The sequence below is a fragment of the Triticum urartu genome, chromosome 6A (genome assembly GCF_056163025.1).
Source record: "Triticum urartu cultivar PI428250 chromosome 6A, HENAU_Tu73, whole genome shotgun sequence".
In the NCBI taxonomy this organism is placed as follows: domain Eukaryota; kingdom Viridiplantae; phylum Streptophyta; class Magnoliopsida; order Poales; family Poaceae; genus Triticum; species Triticum urartu.
This window is the reverse complement of record NC_141878.1, coordinates 71,768,675-71,786,424: the sequence shown is the minus strand read 5'-3', so window position 1 is coordinate 71,786,424 and position 17,750 is coordinate 71,768,675.

Here is a 17,750-nt window from a genome sequence, read left to right as displayed (position 1 = left end):
TTATTTTTTGTTGCTGCATTATATATTCGTAGGAACTTAGATGTGACATAGGGCCTCATTCGGTTTGGAGGATTTTCATAGGAATAAGGATTCCAGAGAAAAATTTCCTATGTATGCATTCGGTTTGTAGGAAATGCGTGCAGGAATTTCGTAGGAATACTACTCATTTCCCGTGTTTTTGGAGGAAACTACACATCCATTCAAAACTCATTTTACGCGTAGGAACGAGGCAAGTCAATTCCTTAGGATGGCAAGTGTCATCCTATCATATTCCTATACTACTCATAATTCCTACGTTTTGATTTCCTCCAAACTGAATGAGCCCTAGATGTGAATTAGTCAAACTGTAAAATAAAACTTTGTGCATTGACTTTCTTTTTCCTTTTTTTGCGAGGAGAAAGGGATTTTATTCCATAATTTTAGAGTTACAATCAAGAGGCAAAGATTTCCTCAGTACATGAGAATTACTCCTTCCATTCCTAAATATAAGTTTTTTTAGACATTTTAAATGGACTACAACATACGGATGTATGTAGATATATTTTAAAGTATAGATTTACTCGTTTTGCTCCGTATGTAGTTCGTTGGAATGTCTAAAAAGACTTATATTTAGGGTTATAAAAAAAAAGACTTATATTTAGGAACGGTGGGAGTATATATCTTGTCTTTCTTTTCTTTTTTCGCGAGTAGAGATTATATCTTATCAAACCCCTACCAACCAAAAGGGCTTTAATCTCCAAAGCCAAATGACTGTAAGTAGAACGGTTGAGAGAATCTGAAGTGAGGACCAAAAGAGCTCACGACGTGTCTGATTGAATAATAACCAAAAGATCTGTATGCTAGATTGCAAACGTGCTGGATTAAATTATGAATCTCCGCCCCAAGTGCATCGTTGCAATGGAATAAGAACCTGAAAGTGACGAAGAAAACATTCCCGTCATGCCTTCTCAAGATCATACATGTTGTCGTTGTTCTATCGGACGATGAAAAGGAACATCAAAAGAGAAACAGATCTTGTCACACGACGATGGTGGCCACGATGTACTCGGGTGACAATAGGATGCACAGGTATTGCAACAATATCAAACATCAGCATCTTCCTCTTAATTATCTCCTCATATCAGTATTTTCTATTATTATTATTTTTGACGGGAAGGCCTTCATGGCTAGTTTTATTTATCAATGACCGCTACATCGTCCAGAAGAAAGTTTACAATAAAACTCGGTGGTGCATCAACCCACACAGATGGGTTGTTTGCGCTCCCCCACCTAGCTAGCTCATGAGCAACAATATTTGACTCACGATTACAATGCTTTATGAAAACTCTCCCAAAATCTTGCAAAAGCGTCCTACATTCCTCCAGTACAGGTGCCGCCACCATGCCTTGGCCATCATTCTCCTTCATGGCATCTATAACAATGATATTGTCACTCCTTACTATCACATTATTACATCCCAAACTTCGGAGGAATTTGAGGCCTTCTCTGAGTGCAGCAGCCTCTGCGCACACCACATCAGCTACATGAGTCAGTTTTGCCGTGGTTGCTCCAATGAAATTCCCGCGATTATCTCGGACTATGGCCCCACATCCTCCTGAATTTTCGCCCACATAAAATGACGCATCCACATTCAAAACCTGCTGGTTGGCGAGAACCACCGGCCACTTGTTCATTCTACTAGAGCTCCCTATTTTCCCAACAGCACGAACAAAATTTAAAGTTACAGCTTGGATCGCCATTGTCGTCCGCTGAGGATTCTGGATTGTTTCTCCGCGAACAAATTGTCTGCGCTGCCACCATATATACCAGCAAGCCGCCGCTACAATTTCGGGAACGGGAATTCCCTCCGTATATGTACCCTGATGTTCATCATCACAAAGTAGAAACTCAAGTGTACCTGCACCCGTTCGATTGGTACTAGCTCCTGAGACCAGGTTATCAAGTCCCATCGCTGTCCAGATTTCCCGAGCTCTGTTACAAGTGAACAACGCATGACGAGCATCTTCTGCTCCTTCAGTGCAGTGTGGACAATGCGACCTACTGCCGATATGACGATTTGCGAGCACACTGTAACACGGGATTGTATTGTGTAAGCATCTCCAACTGAAAATCTTAATTTTAGCTGGTAGTTTCAGTTGCCAAATTCTTTTCCAAACTGGATGTGGGTTAGATCCACTCTGATATGTATTCCTCTCCTCCTCCTTGATATAAGTATCCTCCCATAGTTTATGATAAGCTGAGCGAACTGAAAACCGGCCATTTCTGTTCATATGAGTATTTTATAAGCGTTATTAAGGAACTGCCAATTCGTCGTGTAGCATCTTTATTGCGGGTAATATCACTCCTTTTTTGACCAAGGGGTAATATTGTGTGACGCCTCAAGACCGGAGCTTCAGATGCCTTCGGGGTTTCCGAGATTCGTTGTGTGTTTTGTTTTTGCTTGCGTGTCGCATCTTGCCATGTCATAATGTGCATTGCATCATGTCATCATGCCATCATGTCATTAATCTTCGCACTTCAACTCAACTAAATAAAATTGCATAGATCTTTCGATCTATTTAAATTGAGGGAATTCACATGGTGTTTCTCTTTATAACATATCCTCCCAATATTTAGGGAGCTATATAAAACCATTCCATTGTCTTGGAATCACCCATAACACATTTGCACCATTCTTAAAATTTCTTTCATCCAACTCAACTTCATTTCTTCCTTTGGGGCCTTTTAGTAGATTGAGTTGCAATTTTACTTCATCCATAAATGTCCCAAATTTGCCCATAAATCACATCTAATGTGTGGGATCATCTTCTCAAATCTCATCCCGTTTAGAGTCTTTTCAAATGGGCTTCAAAAATTCAAACATGTTCCTTTGTGTGAACTTTATTCTCTCTAAAATTCCTTTCGCCATTTTATTTAAATTCCTCATATTTTTATGAGTCCAGGGAAATTATCCACATGTCCAACTTTTTCCCCTAACCTCTCTTTCTTTTTCTTTCATATCTCTGTTTTTTTTGTTCTTTAGAGTGAGAGAGAGCCCAGCCCAGCTACAACCTATGCTAGGCCGGCCTTTTAGGCCCACCTAATCCTAACCTAACCATCTCCCGTCGCCATCAACTCCTCTGGCCGCCGCGTCCTCCCTCTCCTCCGTGGCCGCGCGCTGCCCGGTACCTCCTTCTCCTGCGAAGCCCGACGCCTCTCGCCGTGTCAGCGTCGACCCCGACCTCCTCGTCGAGTCCGGCAGGCCCTCGTCCCTACGCCAAGTTCTCTGCAGCAGCAGTCCATCCCCTACATCACCGTCGCTGTCCCGTGCACCTCCGCAATCCTCCTGCTTCGCCGGACTAGTCCGCCTCGTCGCCGTCCTCACAGCGCCGCCTCAAGATCGTCATCGCCTTGCTTCGCCTCCTGGCAGGAACAACAGCGTCCACCTCGCCCCTCGTTGGGCTTCGACCCCTGCTCGACGCCAAGACCGCGGCTCCATGTCCCCTTGGACGCCAAGTTATTTTCCGGAGACCTCTCCAAGACCAGGATACGCCAAGACCCGTTCGTGGTTTTCGTCAAGTTTGAGCACCGCGGAACGAGGCTTTTGCCTTGCTCATTCTGGGACGTGACAAGTTTCCTCTTCGAAAGTACGTCTACATGATGACCTGACAATTACCGTGGCACCGAAGACCTTTGATGCGTCAAGTTCATCTCCCAAGATTTCACCAAGTACCACAACGGCCGTTATTCGCCAAGTACCCCTTCGGATCACCAAGTTTCGACTACCATCGTCGTGAACAACTTTCGAAACGTGTATCACTAACGCCAAGTACTAGTTCTGCGAGGACCGCCAAGTTCGTCATTTGTCGTCTCCGAAATCGCCAAGTACCACGTCGATACGAGAACAACTACCCTCGACGTGCATTTTGCCAAGTACCACTACCGTCGACCCTCGAAGACTCCGTGGAAGTCAAGTTTCTCGCCATGACCCTGAACATCTACGAAAACTTGTGCGACTAAGAACGTGAACGACTACCGTCGCGAGAACGTCTACTTCCACTACGAACTTGATCCGTTCCGAAAAGTCATGCCTCGAAGGTATAACCCCGAAACGACGCTGTGGAACGATTGCATGTGTGTTGTACGAGATGCCCGTGTTTGCACCGTGCCCGTTTTGTTCGTCGCACATCGTCACTCGTTTCCTTGCCACCGTCATGTGGGAACATGTATCCGGGAGCACCCCATCATCTTGCATGACACACTCACACCCACTTCCTTTTGCACCGGTATTCATGTGAGCTACCGAACCGATATGTTGCCGTGGCACCATTTTCGGATTCGTTGCCGTGGCACCCCTTTCGTTTCCGCCACGATGACTAATGCTTCATATAATGCTCTTATCAACATTTTCATAAAACTTGCATAAACTGGCACATGTCATCCACATCATGATAACAATATTTAAAATGGTTACAAGTGTTGTTTGCTTAAATTGCTAAATGCATATGGGGATTTACCGGAATCGTTGCTTGTTCCGGCCTCATTTAAACTTGTTTAGATAGATGTTTTACTCATGACTCACCTCTTGCCATGTTAACAACATTTAATATTGTTGAGTACATAATCGGGAGTGAACTAAATAAACGAATGTGGTGCTTCGTCAATTGCTATGCCGCGATACCTACCACTTGCTATATCATGCCTCCTGTTGGGGAACGTTGCAGAAAACAAAAAAAATTCTACGGTTTCACCAAGATCCATCTATGAGTTCATATAGCAACGAGTGATCGGATTACATCTACATACCTTTGTAGATCACGCGCGGAAGCGTTCAAAGAACGGGGATGAAGAAGTCGTACTCGACGTGATCCAAATCACCGGAGATCCCAGCGCCGAACGGACGGCACCTCCGCGTTCAACACACGTACGGTCAGCGTGACGTCTCCTCCTTCTTGATCCAGCAAGGGGGAACGAGAGGTTGATGAAGATCCAGCAGCACGACGGCGTGGTGGTGGATGCAGGGGTCACCGCAGCAGGGCTTCACCATTCTACTACAAGAGGGAGAGGTGTTGCAGGGGAGAGGGAGGCGCCAAGACTCAATGGTGCGGCTGCCCCCTCCCTCCCCCCCTTTATATAGGCCCCCTAGGGGGTGCGCCGGCCCTAGGAGATGGGATCTCCTAGGGGGCGGCGGCCAAGGGGTGGAGTGCCCCCCAAGCCAGGTGGGGCGCCCCCCACCCTAGGGTTCCCAACCCTAGGCGCATGGGGTGGGCCAAGGGGGGCGCACCAGCCCACTATGGGCTGGTTCCCCTCCCCACTTTGGCCCATGGGGCCCTCCGGGATGGATGGCCCCACCCGGTGGACCCCCGGGACCCTTCCGGTGGTCCCGGTACAATACCGGTGACCCCCGAAACTCTCCCGATGGCCGAAACTACACTTCCTATATATAATTCTTCACCTCCGGACCATTCCAAAACTCCTCGTGACGTCCAGGATCTCATCCAGGACTCCGAACAACTTTCGGGTTACTGCATATTCATATCTCTACAACCCTAGCGTCACCGAACCTTAAATGTGTAGACCCTACGGGTTCGGGAGACATGTAGACATGACCGAGATGGCTCTCCGGTCAATAACCAACAGCGGGATCTGGATACCTATGTTGGCTCCCACATGCTCCTCGATGATCTCATCGGATGAACCACAATGTCGAGGATTCAAGCAACCCCGTATACAATTTCCTTTGTCAATCGGTACGTTACTTGCCCGAGATTCGATCGTCGGTATCCCAATACCTCGTTCAATCTCGTTACCGGCAAGTCACTTTACTCGTACCATAATGCATGATCCCGTGACCAGACACTTGGTCACTTTGAGCTCATTGTGATGATGCATTACCGAGTGGGCCCAGAGATACCTCTCCGTTATACGGAGTGACAAATCCCAGTCTTGATCCGTGTCAACCCAATAGACACTTTCGGAGATACCCGCAGTATACCTTTATAGTCACCCAGTTACGTTGTGACGTTTGGTACACCCAAAGCACTCCTACGGTATCCGGGAGTTACACGATCTCATGGTCTAAGGAAAAGATACTTGACATTGGAAAAACTCTAGCAAACGAACTATACGATCTTGTGCTATGTTTAGGATTGGGTCTTGTCCGTCACATCATTCTCCTAATGATGTGATCCCGTTATCAATGACATCCCCATGTCCATAGCCAGGAAACCATGACTATCTGTTGATCAACGAGCTAGTCAACTAGAGGCTCACTAGGGACACACTGTGGTCTATGTATTCACACATGTATTACGATTTCTGAATAATAAAATTATAGCATGAATAATAGACAATTATCATGAACAAGGAAATATAATAATAATCCTTTTATTATTGCCTCTAGGGCATATTTCCAACAGTCTCCCACTTGCACTAGAGTCAATAATCTAGTTACATTGTGATGAATCGAACACCCATGGAATTCTGGTGTTGATCATGTTTTGCTCTAGGGAGAGGTTTAGTCAACGGATCTGCTACATTCAGGTCCGTATGTACTTTACAAATCTCTATGTCTCCATTTTGAACACTTTCACGAATGGAGTTGAAGCGACGCTTGATATGCCTGGTCTTCCTGTGAAACCTGGGCTCCTTGGCAAGGGCAATAGCTCCAGTGTTGTCACAGAAGAGAGTCATCGGGCCCGACGCATTGGGTATGACTCCTAGGTTGGTAATGAACTCCTTCACCCAGACTGCTTCATGTGCTGCCTCCGAGGCTGCCATGTACTCCGCTTCACATGTAGATCCCGCCACAACGCTTTGCTTGCAACTGCACCAGCTTACTACCCCACCATTCAAAATATACACGTATCCGGTTTGTGACTTAGAGTCATCCAGATCTGTGTCGAAGCTAGCGTCGACGTAACCCTTTACGACGAGCTCTTTGTCACCTCCATAAACGAGAAACATTTCCTTAGTCCTTTTCAGGTACTTCAGGATATTCTTGACCGCTGTCCAGTGTTCCTTGCCGGGATTACTTTGGTACCTACCTACCAAACTTACGGCAAGGTTTACATCAGGTCTAGTACACAGCATGGCATACATAATAGAACCTATGGCTGAGGCATAGGGGATGACACTCATCTCTTCTATATCTTCTGCCGTGGTCGGACATTGAGCTGAGCTCAATTTCACACCTTGCAACACAGGCAAGAACCCCTTCTTAGACTGATTCATATTGAACTTCTTCAATATCTTATCAAGGTATGTGCTTTGTGAAAGACCTATGAGGCGTCTTGATCTATCTCTATAGATCTTGATGCCTAATATATAAGCAGCTTCTCCAAGGGCCTTCATTGAAAAACTCTTATTCAAGTAGGCCTTAATGCTGTCCAAAAGTTCTATATCATTTCCCATCAAAAGTATGTCATCTACATATAATATGAGAAATGCTACAGAGCTCCCACTCACTTTCTTGTAAACGCAGGCTTCTCCATAAGTCTGCATAAACCCAAACGCTTTGATCATCTCATCAAAGCGAATGTTCCAACTCCGAGATGCTTGCACCAGCCCATAAATCGAGCGTTGGAGCTTGCACACCTTGTCAGCATTCTTAGATCGACAAAACCTTCCGGCTGCATCATATACAGTTCTTCCTTAAGATAACCGTTAAGGAATGCCATTTTGACGTCCATTTGCCATATCTCATAATCATAGTATGCGGCAATTGCTAACATGATTCGGACGGACTTCAGCTTTGCCACGGGAGAGAATGTCTCATCGTAGTCAACCCCTTGAACTTGTCGATAACCCTTAGCGACAAGCCTAGCTTTATAGATGGTCACATTACCATCCACGTATGTCTTCTTCTTAAAGATCCATTTATTTTTTATGGCTCGCCAATCATCGGGCATGTTAGTCAAAGTCCATACTTCATTTTCATACATGGATCATATCTCGGATTTCATGGCTTCCAGCCATTTTTCGGAATCCGGGCCCGCCATCGCTTCTTCATAGTTCGAAGGTTCACCGTTGTCTAACAACATGATTTCCAAGACAGGGTTGCCGTACCACTCTGGTGCGGAACGTGTCCTTGTGGACCTTCGAAGTTCAGTAGGAGCTTGATCAGAAATATCTTGATCATCATCATTAACTTCCTCTCTAATTGGTGCAGGCACCACAGGAACATTTTCCTGAGCTGCGCTACTCTCTGCTTCAAGAGGCAGTACTTCATCAAGCTCTACTTTCCTCCCACTTACTTCTTTCGAGAGAAACTCTTTCTTTAGAAAGGATCCATTCCTGGTAACAAAGATCTTGCCTTCGGATCTGAGGTAGAAGGTATACCCAATAGTTTCTTTAGGGTATCCTATGAAGACGCATTTTTCCGACTTGGGTTCGAGCTTTTCAGGTTGAAGTTTCTTGACATAAGCATCGCATCCCCAAACTTTTAGAAACGACAGCTTAGGCTTCTTCCCAAACCATAATTCATACGATGTCGTCTCAACGGATTTCAACAGAGCCCTATTTAAAGTGAATGCGGCAGTCTCTAAAGCATAGCCCCAAAATGACAGCGGTAAATCGGTAAGAGACATCATAGATCGCACCATATCTAATAGAGTGCGATTACGACATTCGGACACACCATTACGCTGAGGTGTTCCAGGCGGCGTGAGTTGTGAAACTATTCCACATTTTTTTAAGTGTGTGCCAAATTCGTGACTCAAGTATTCTCCTCCACGATCTGATCGCAAAAACTTGATTTTTCTGTCACGTTGATTTTCAACCTCACTCTGAAATTCCTTAAACTTTTCAAAGGTTTCAGACTTGTGTTTCATTAAGTAGACATACCCATATCTACTCAAGTCATTAGTGAGGGTGAGAACATAACGATAGCCATCACGAGCCTCAACACTTATTGGACCGCACACATCAGTATGTATGATTTCCAATAGGTTGGTTGCTCGCTCCATTGTTCCTGAGAACGGAGTCTTGGTCATCTTACCCATGAGGCATGGTTCGCACGTGTCAAATGATTCGTAATCAAGAGACTCTAAAAGTCCGTCTGCATGGAGCTTCTTCATGTGTTTGACACCTATGTGACCAAGGCGGCAGTGCCACAAGTATGTGGGACTATCATTATCAACCTTACATCTTTTGGTATTCACACTATGAATATGTGTAGCATTACGCTCGAGATTCATTAAGAATAAACCATTCACCATAGGAGCGTGACCATAAAACATATCTCTCATATAAATAGAACAACCATTATTCTCGGATTTAAATGAGTAGCCATCTCGAATTAAACGAGATCCTGATACAATGTTCATACTCAAAGCTGGTACTAAATAACAATTATTGAGGTTTAAAACTAATCCCGTGGGTAAATGTAGAGGTAGCGTGCCGACGGCGATCACATCGACCTTGGAACCATTCCCGACGCGCATCGTCACCTCGTTCTTCGCCAGTCTCCGTTTATTCCGCAGCTCCTGCTTTGAGTTACAAATGTGAGCAACCGCACCGGTATCAAATACCCAGGAGCTACTACGAATACTGGTAAGGTACACATCAATTACATGTATATCACATATACCTTTTGTGTTGCCGGCCTTCTTGTCCGCTAAGTATTTAGGGCAGTTCCGCTTCCAGTGACCACTTTCCTTGCAATAAAAGCACTCAGTCTCGGGCTTGGGTCCATTCTTTGGCTTCTTTCCGGCAGCTTGCTTACCGGGCGCGGTAACTCCCTTGCCGTCCTTCTTGAAGTTCTTTTTACCCTTGCCTTTCTTGAACTTGATGGTTTTATTGACCATCAACACTTGATGTTCCTTTTTGACTTCTACCTCTGCTGATTTCAGTATTGAAAATACCTCAGGAATGGTCTTTTCCATCCCCTGCATATTGAAGTTCATCACAAAGCTCTTGTAGCTCGGTGGAAGCGACTGAACGATTCTGTCAATGACCGCGTCATCCGAGAGATTAACTCCCAGCTGAGTTAAGCGGTTATGTAATCTAGACATAGTGAGTATGTGCTCACTGACAGAACTATTTTCCTCCATCTTATAGCTGAAGAACTTGTCGGAGACTTCATATCTCTCGACCCGGGCATGAGCTTGAAAAACCATTTTCAGCTCTTCGAACATCTCATATACTCCGTGTCTCTCAAAACGCTTTTGGAGCCCCGGTTCTAAGCTGTAAAGCATGCCGCACTGAACGAGGGAGTAGTCATCAGCACGTGTCTGCCAAGCGTTCATAACGTCTTGGTTCTGTGGGATGGGTGCGTCACCTAGCGGTGCTTCTAGGACATAATCTTTCTTGGCAGCTATGAGGATGATCCTCAGGTTCCGGACCCAGTCCGTATAATTGATGCCATCGTCTTTCAGCTTGGTTTTCTCTAGGAACGCGTTGAAGTTGAGGACAACGTGGGCCATTTGATCTACAAGACATATTGTAAAGATTTTAGACTAAGTTCATGATAATTAAGTTCATCTAATCAAATTATATAATGAACTCCCACTCAGATAGACATCCCTCCCGTCATCTAAGTATAACATGATCCGAGTTAACTAGGCCGTGTTCGATCATCACGTGAGACGGACTAGTCAACATCGGTGAACATCTTCATGTTGATTGTATCTTCTATACGACTCATGCTCGACCTTTCGGTCTTCTGTGTTCCGAGGCCATGTCTGTACATGCTAGGCTCGTCAAGTCAACCTAAGTGTTTGCATGTGTAAATCTGTCTTACACCCGTTGTATGTGAACGTTGGAATCTATCACACCCGATCATCACGTGGTGCTTCGAAACAACGAACTGTCGCAACGGTGCACAGTTAGGGGAAACACTTTCTTGAAATTATTATGATGGATCATCTTATTTACTACCGTCGTTCTAAGTAAACAAGATGCAAAAACATGATAAACATCACATGCAATCAAATAATAATAGTGACATGATATGGCCAATATCACATAGCTCCTTTGATCTCCATCTTGGGGCTCCATGATCATCTTGTCACCGGCATGACACCATGATCTCCATCATCATGGTCTCCATCATCGTGTCTTCATGAAGTTGCTCGCCAACTATTACTTCTACTGCTATGGCTAACACATTTAGCAATAAAGTAAAGTAATTTACATGGCGTTTCTCAATGACACGCAGGTCATACAAAAAATAAAGACAACTCCTATGGCTCCTGCCGGTTGTCATACTCATCGACATGCAAGTCGTGATTCCTATTACAAGAACATGATCTCATACATCACATATATATCATTCATCATTCATCACAACTTTGGCCATATCACATCACAAAGCGCTTGCTGCAAAAACAAGTTAGACGTCCTCTAATTGTTGTTACAAGTTTTACGTGGCTGCAAAAAGGTTCTAGCAAGAACGTTTTTTTACCTACGTGAAAGCCACAACGTGATTTGTCAACTTCTATTTACCCTTCATAAGGACCCTTTTCATCGAATCCACTCCAACTAAAGTGGGAGAGACAGACACCCGCTAGCCACCTTATGCAACTAGTGCATGTCAGTCGGTGGAACCAGTCTCACGTAAGCGTACGTGTAAGGTCGGTCCGGGCCGCTTCATCCCACAATACCGCTGAAGCAAAATAAGACTAGTAGCGGCAAGAAAGTTGACAACATCTACGCCCACAATAAATTGTGTTCTACTCGTGCAAAGAGAACTACGCATAGACCTAGCTCTGATACCACTGTTGGGGAACGTTGCAGAAAACAAAAAAAATTCTACGGTTTCACCAAGATCCATCTATGAGTTCATCTAGAAACGAGTGATCGGATTGCATCTACATACCTTTGTAGATCACGCGCGGAAGCGTTCAAAGAACGGGGATGAGGAAGTCATACTCGACGTGATCCAAATCACTGGAGATCCTAGCGCCGAACGGACGGCACCTCCGCGTTCAACACACGTACGGTCAGCGTGGTGTCTCCTCCTTCTTGATCCAGCAAGGGGGAAGGAGAGGTTGATGAAGATTCAGCAGCACGACGGCGTGGTGGTGGATGCAGGGGTCACCGCAGTAGGGCTTCGCCATTCTACTACGAGAGGGAGAGGTGTTGCAGGGGAGAGGGAGGCGCCAAGACTCAATGGTGTGGCTGCCCCCTCCCTCCCCCCTTTATATAGGCCCCCTAGGGGGTGCGCCGGCCCTAGGAGATGGGATCTCCTAGGGGGGCGGCGGCCAAGGGGTGGAGTGCCCCCCAAGCCAGGTGGGGCGCCCCCCACCCTAGGGTTCTCAACCCTAGGCGCATGGGGTGGGCCAAGGGGGGTGCACCAGCCCACTATGGGCTGGTTCCCCTCCCCACTTTGGCCCATGGGGCCCTCCGGGATGGGTGGCCCCACCCGGTGGACCCCCGGGACCCTTCCGATGGTCCCGGTACAATACCGGTGACCCCCGAAACTCTCCCGATGGCCGAAACTACACTTCCTATATATAATTCTTCACCTCCGGACCATTCCGGAACTCCTCGTGACGTCCAGGATCTCATCCGGGACTCCGAACAACTTTCGGGTTACTGCATATTCATATCTCTACAACCCTAGCATCACCGAACCTTAAGTGTGTAGACCCTACGGGTTCGGGAGACATGTAGACATGACCGAGATGGCTCTTCGGTCAATAACCAACAGCGGGATCTGGATACCCATGTTGGCTCCCACATGCTCCTCGATGATCTCATCGGATGAACCACGATGTCGAGGATTCAAGCAACCCCGTATACAATTCCCTTTGTCAATCGGTACGTTACTTGCCCGAGATTCGATCGTCAGTATCCCAATACCTCGTTCAATCTCGTTACCGGCAAGTCACTTTACTCGTACTGTAATGCATGATCCCGTGACCAGACACTTGGTCACTTTGAGCTCATTGTGATGATGCATTACCGAGTGGGCCCAGAGATACCTCTCCGTCATATGGAGTGACAAATCCCAGTCTTGATCCGTGTCAACCCAATAGACACTTTCGGAGATACCCGCAGTATACCTTTATAGTCACCCAGTTACGTTGTGACGTTTGGTACACCCAAAGCACTCCTACGGTATCCGGGAGTTACACGATCTCATGGTCTAAGGAAAAGATACTTGACATTGGAAAAACTCTAGCAAACGAACTATACGATCTTGTGCTATGTTTAGGATTGGGTCTTGTCCATCACATCATTCTCCTAATGATGTGATCCCGTTATCAATGACATCCCCATGTCCATAGCCAGGAAACCATGACTATCTGTTGATCAACGAGCTAGTCAACTAGAGGCTCACTAGGGACACATTGTGGTCTATGTATTCACACATGTATTACAATTTCCGGATAATAAAATTATAGCATGAATAATAGACAATTATCATGAACAAGGAAATATAATAATAATCCTTTTATTATTGCCTCTAGGGCATATTTCCAACACCTCCCATATTGCCATGTCAAGCCTCTAACCCACCTTTCCTAGCAAACCATTGTTTGGCTATGTTACCGCTTTGCTCAGCCCCTCTTATAGCGTTGCTAGTTGCAGGTGAAGATGGAGTTTGTTTCATGTTGGAACATGGATATTGTTGGGATATCATTATTACATATATTGTTTACTTTAATGCATCTATATACTTAGTAAATGGTGGAAGGCTCGGCCTTATGCCTGGTGTTTTGTTTCACTCTTGCCGCCCTAGTTTCTGTCATACCGGTGTGTATGTTCCTTGATTTTGCGTTCCTTACACGGTTGGGTGTTATGGTAACCCCTTGACAATTCGCTTTGAATAAAACTCCTCCAGCAAGGCCCAACCTTGGTTTTACATTTGCCTAACAACCTATCATCTTCCCTTGGGTCCTGCAGACTCAAGGGTCATCTTTATTTTAACCCCCCCCCCCCCGGGCCAGTGCTTGTCTAAGTGTTGATCCGAACCAAAGCCACTTGCGGCGCCACCTCGGGGAAACTTGAGGGCTGGTTTTAGCTGTACGTAGTGTTCATCCGGTGTTGCCATGAGAACGAGATATGTGCAGCTCCTATCAGGATGTCGGCGCATCGGGCGGTCTTGCTGGTCTTGTTTTACCATTGTCGAAATGTCTTGTAACCGGGATTTCGAGTCTGATTGGGTCTTCCTGGGAGAAGGAATATTCTTTGTTGACCGTCAGAGCTTGTGATGGGCTAAGTTGGGACACACCTGCAGGGTTTTGAACTTTCAAAAGCCGTGCCCGCGGTTATGGGCAGATGGGAATTTGTTAATATCCGGTTGTAGAAAACTTGACACTTAACTTAATTAAAATGAATCAACCGTGTGTGTAGCCGTGATGGTCTCTTTTCGGCGGAGTCCGGGAAGAGAACACGGTCTCGTGTTATGCTTGAACGTAAGTAGCTTTAGGATCACTTCTTGATCATTCGGTGGAGCGCAGCGGCGGGATCTGAAAGGGGGAGTGGCCGGAGTGTGTCTACTCCGGCGGCCTTCTAGAAGGACGGAGACTTGCCGGAGGGGGAGAGGGATGGGGCCGCCGTGGAAAAGAGGTGGTTGGTTTGGTTCATTCGGTGCCTCGTTGGTCTCTTCTATTCGTGTTGTTTTTTACCTAAAATAAAAATATGTGCATTGACTTTCTTTTTCCTTTTTTTGCCAAGAGAAAGACATTTTGTTCCATAATTTTAGAGTTACAATCAAGAGGCAAGAGTTCCTCGATACATGAAACTATATCTCGTCTTCCTTTTCTTTTTTTGCGAGTGGAGACTATATCTTATCAAACCCCTATTAACCAAAAGGGCTTTAATCTTCAAAGCCAAATGACCGTAAGCAGAACGGTCGAGAGAATCTGAAGTGAGGACCGAAAGAGCTCACGACGTGTCTGATTGAATAATAACCAAAAGATCTATATGGTGGATTACAAACGCGCTGCCTTGGATTAAATCATGGATCTCTGCCTCAAGTGCATCGTTGCAATGGAATAAGAACCTGAAAGTGACGAAGAAGACATTCCCGTCATGCCTTCTCAAGATCATACATGTTGTCGTTGTTCTGTCGGACGGCGAAAAGGATCATCAAAAGATAAACAGGTCTTGTCACATGACGATGATGGCCACTATGTACTCGGGTGACAATAGGATGCATAGGTATTGCAACAATATCAAACATCGACATCTTCCTCTTAATTATCTCCTCATATGAGTATTTTCTAAGCGTTATTAAGGAACTGCCAATTCGTCGTGTAGCATCTTTATTGCGGGTAATATCACTCCTTTTTTGACCAAGGGGTAATATCGCTCCTTAACAGTCGGAATTTCTAAATCAAAAGAATAATCATGCTTCTAGAGTTAGAGGAATTGTCAGCAAGGATCATCAGGAGTCAAACATTTTCTATCAAACACTGGCAGTTTTGTTAATAAACGAATAGGTTTACAGTCCATAGCCAAAAGGCTTAGGAGATTCTCGGGGCATCCTGTAACCACGGTTATATGCTCCGAGCGTGAAAATTTAGCCAGGAAATCTGCAACCTTATTTTGACTTCTATCAACCTTCATGAGAATCATCTTCCACTCTTCAAAGACCGAGTATTTCAACTCTTGTACGAGATGACGTAGCCAAGACCTATCTGGCTTTGTATCCTTCAACAATTTTATCACATTGGAACGGTCTGTGTGGAGGATAAACGGACCTACAACATACTTGCGTGCATAGAGCACACCTTCCTTCACCATCATGAGTTCAGCTTCAAGGGGGTCGTCACATCTTGGCATGTATTTACAAGACGCAAGAACAAGATCCGCAACTGAGTCCGGACAACCATGCATGTTCCTGCATCCTTCTCCAATTCACCAAATGCGCCATATATCACTAGAAATTTGACTTTGTTATTTATTTATTTATTGATAGAAAGATCGTAAGGGAAGCCCCTACAGTATAATTGATGCAACAACCCAGATTACAAGTACCATACCTTGAACTTGGGTGGGTGGGAAGGCATCAGCCCCTTTCCACCACTAGGCTATGCCTTGTGTAAGAAAAAAATAAAATTTGTTATTGCAAAGTTTTAAAATAGACTATTATTGTGGCGTAAGACTTAAAATCGCCCCTACAAAAAGTTATATTGAAACCCTTCAAAGTCCATGTGCTTGTCATCGAACGCCACTCAAAAGCCACCGACGCTTGAGGGGAATGATGCAAATCCATCAGCCCAAAGCTTTGAGGAGGCATCATCGCAGGACATCAACTTTGTGGACCTCACAAATGGCGTGTTACATGTAATAGAATCATCGTCAATGTGGGTTGTCACGTATTGGTAAGATCTGATGCAGTACTTCTCAACCAGTAGTGGATCCATCATAATGGCCACGAGATTATCCAACCGTGGATCTGGTTCATGGATTTATTTGTTTGTATAGTTCTCAACTTATTATATTTTAATTATATTTTTCCTATTATATATAGGCTATGTGAGTGACCCTACCCGCTCTGCTACTACTCACAACAATGGAGTCAGAGAAGATAAACAGGGTATCATCCATCTTCAACATAGGCCTTGGCAGCACCATGCAGTGGCAGAGCTAAACGTTGGATGGGCCGGATAGTACAAAAAGTGCTATCAAATTAAAAAAATCAATGCATTATGGGGGCTTTTACGTGTCGGTCTGCGGATCTTTTTAAAAGATCCGCCGCCTCGCGAGTCGGTAGTTAAGACAAAATCGAGTGGCTGGATGTCTTTCTCTTCTTTGCAACAATGGTCTTGTTGCGGAAACTCTTGTAACAAAAATTGTGTTGCTGATTTTTTTTTCCAGCATCGATCCTGTTGCGGGATTTATTTTTTACAACATAGGTTGTGTTGCAATTTTTTTTCCATCTTCACTTTTTTTTGCAACAAAGGTATTGTTGCAGAAAAGCTTTGCAACTGAGATGATGTTGCAGAATTTTTTTTCTTTGTCTTCACCTCTATATGGTGTTATGAAAGAAACTTATGTAACATAACTGATGTTGCAGAAATATTTCTTACAACAGAGTAGATGTTGCAAAACAAAAACACCACCATCGTTCGCTGCGAGCTCGTCGAAGGTAGGCCACGTGTTGATCAAAGAAGGCGGCGGACGCCCGCGCTAGATCCGCCGGTTGAGCGATAGCCTTTTCCATGCATTATTGTGGGTTGGACTTCATGTAAAAAGAATTGCTCCAACCTAGGGCGGGCCATGGCCCTTTCAGCCTTGTCGAAGCTCCGCCGGCGGCACCATGGCAATGACGCCGCAAACAACGACAAGGCCCGATACTGCATACTCTTGTTCAAATATGACCATGGCTTCAAATTTGAACTAAAACCACGACACTTATTATAAATCGGAGGGAGTGTCAACTTTCTCAGTTTGGGTGACATCCTTGCCAGTCTCACTCTCCCTTAAATGGCCATCATCCGTTCCTTTGTATCACCAGGCGCAGAAATATAAGAGTCGGGAAATAGAGCTGTTAGAATTAAAAACGGACCTTCGTTCGGAAGATAGCAAAGTATGTTTCTCCGATTGTGAAGCAAGGTAGGAGTAGGACCGCAACTTCCACTCTGAAACCTCTGTGTGCATTCATGGATCATGAGTCATGAGAGAAGGACATCACCCGCTCATAATGTTCCATGTAGATGTCCCTCGATATTGCTATTATACCATCAACCATTATAGACATGCTTTAGTGTGTTTATTTCACCCATTTCAGTATGTATACAGTCCATATTGAAATATCCAGAACATCTTATATTTGTGAACAGAGGGAAATTGAATGTTAGTCGCATACACCAAAA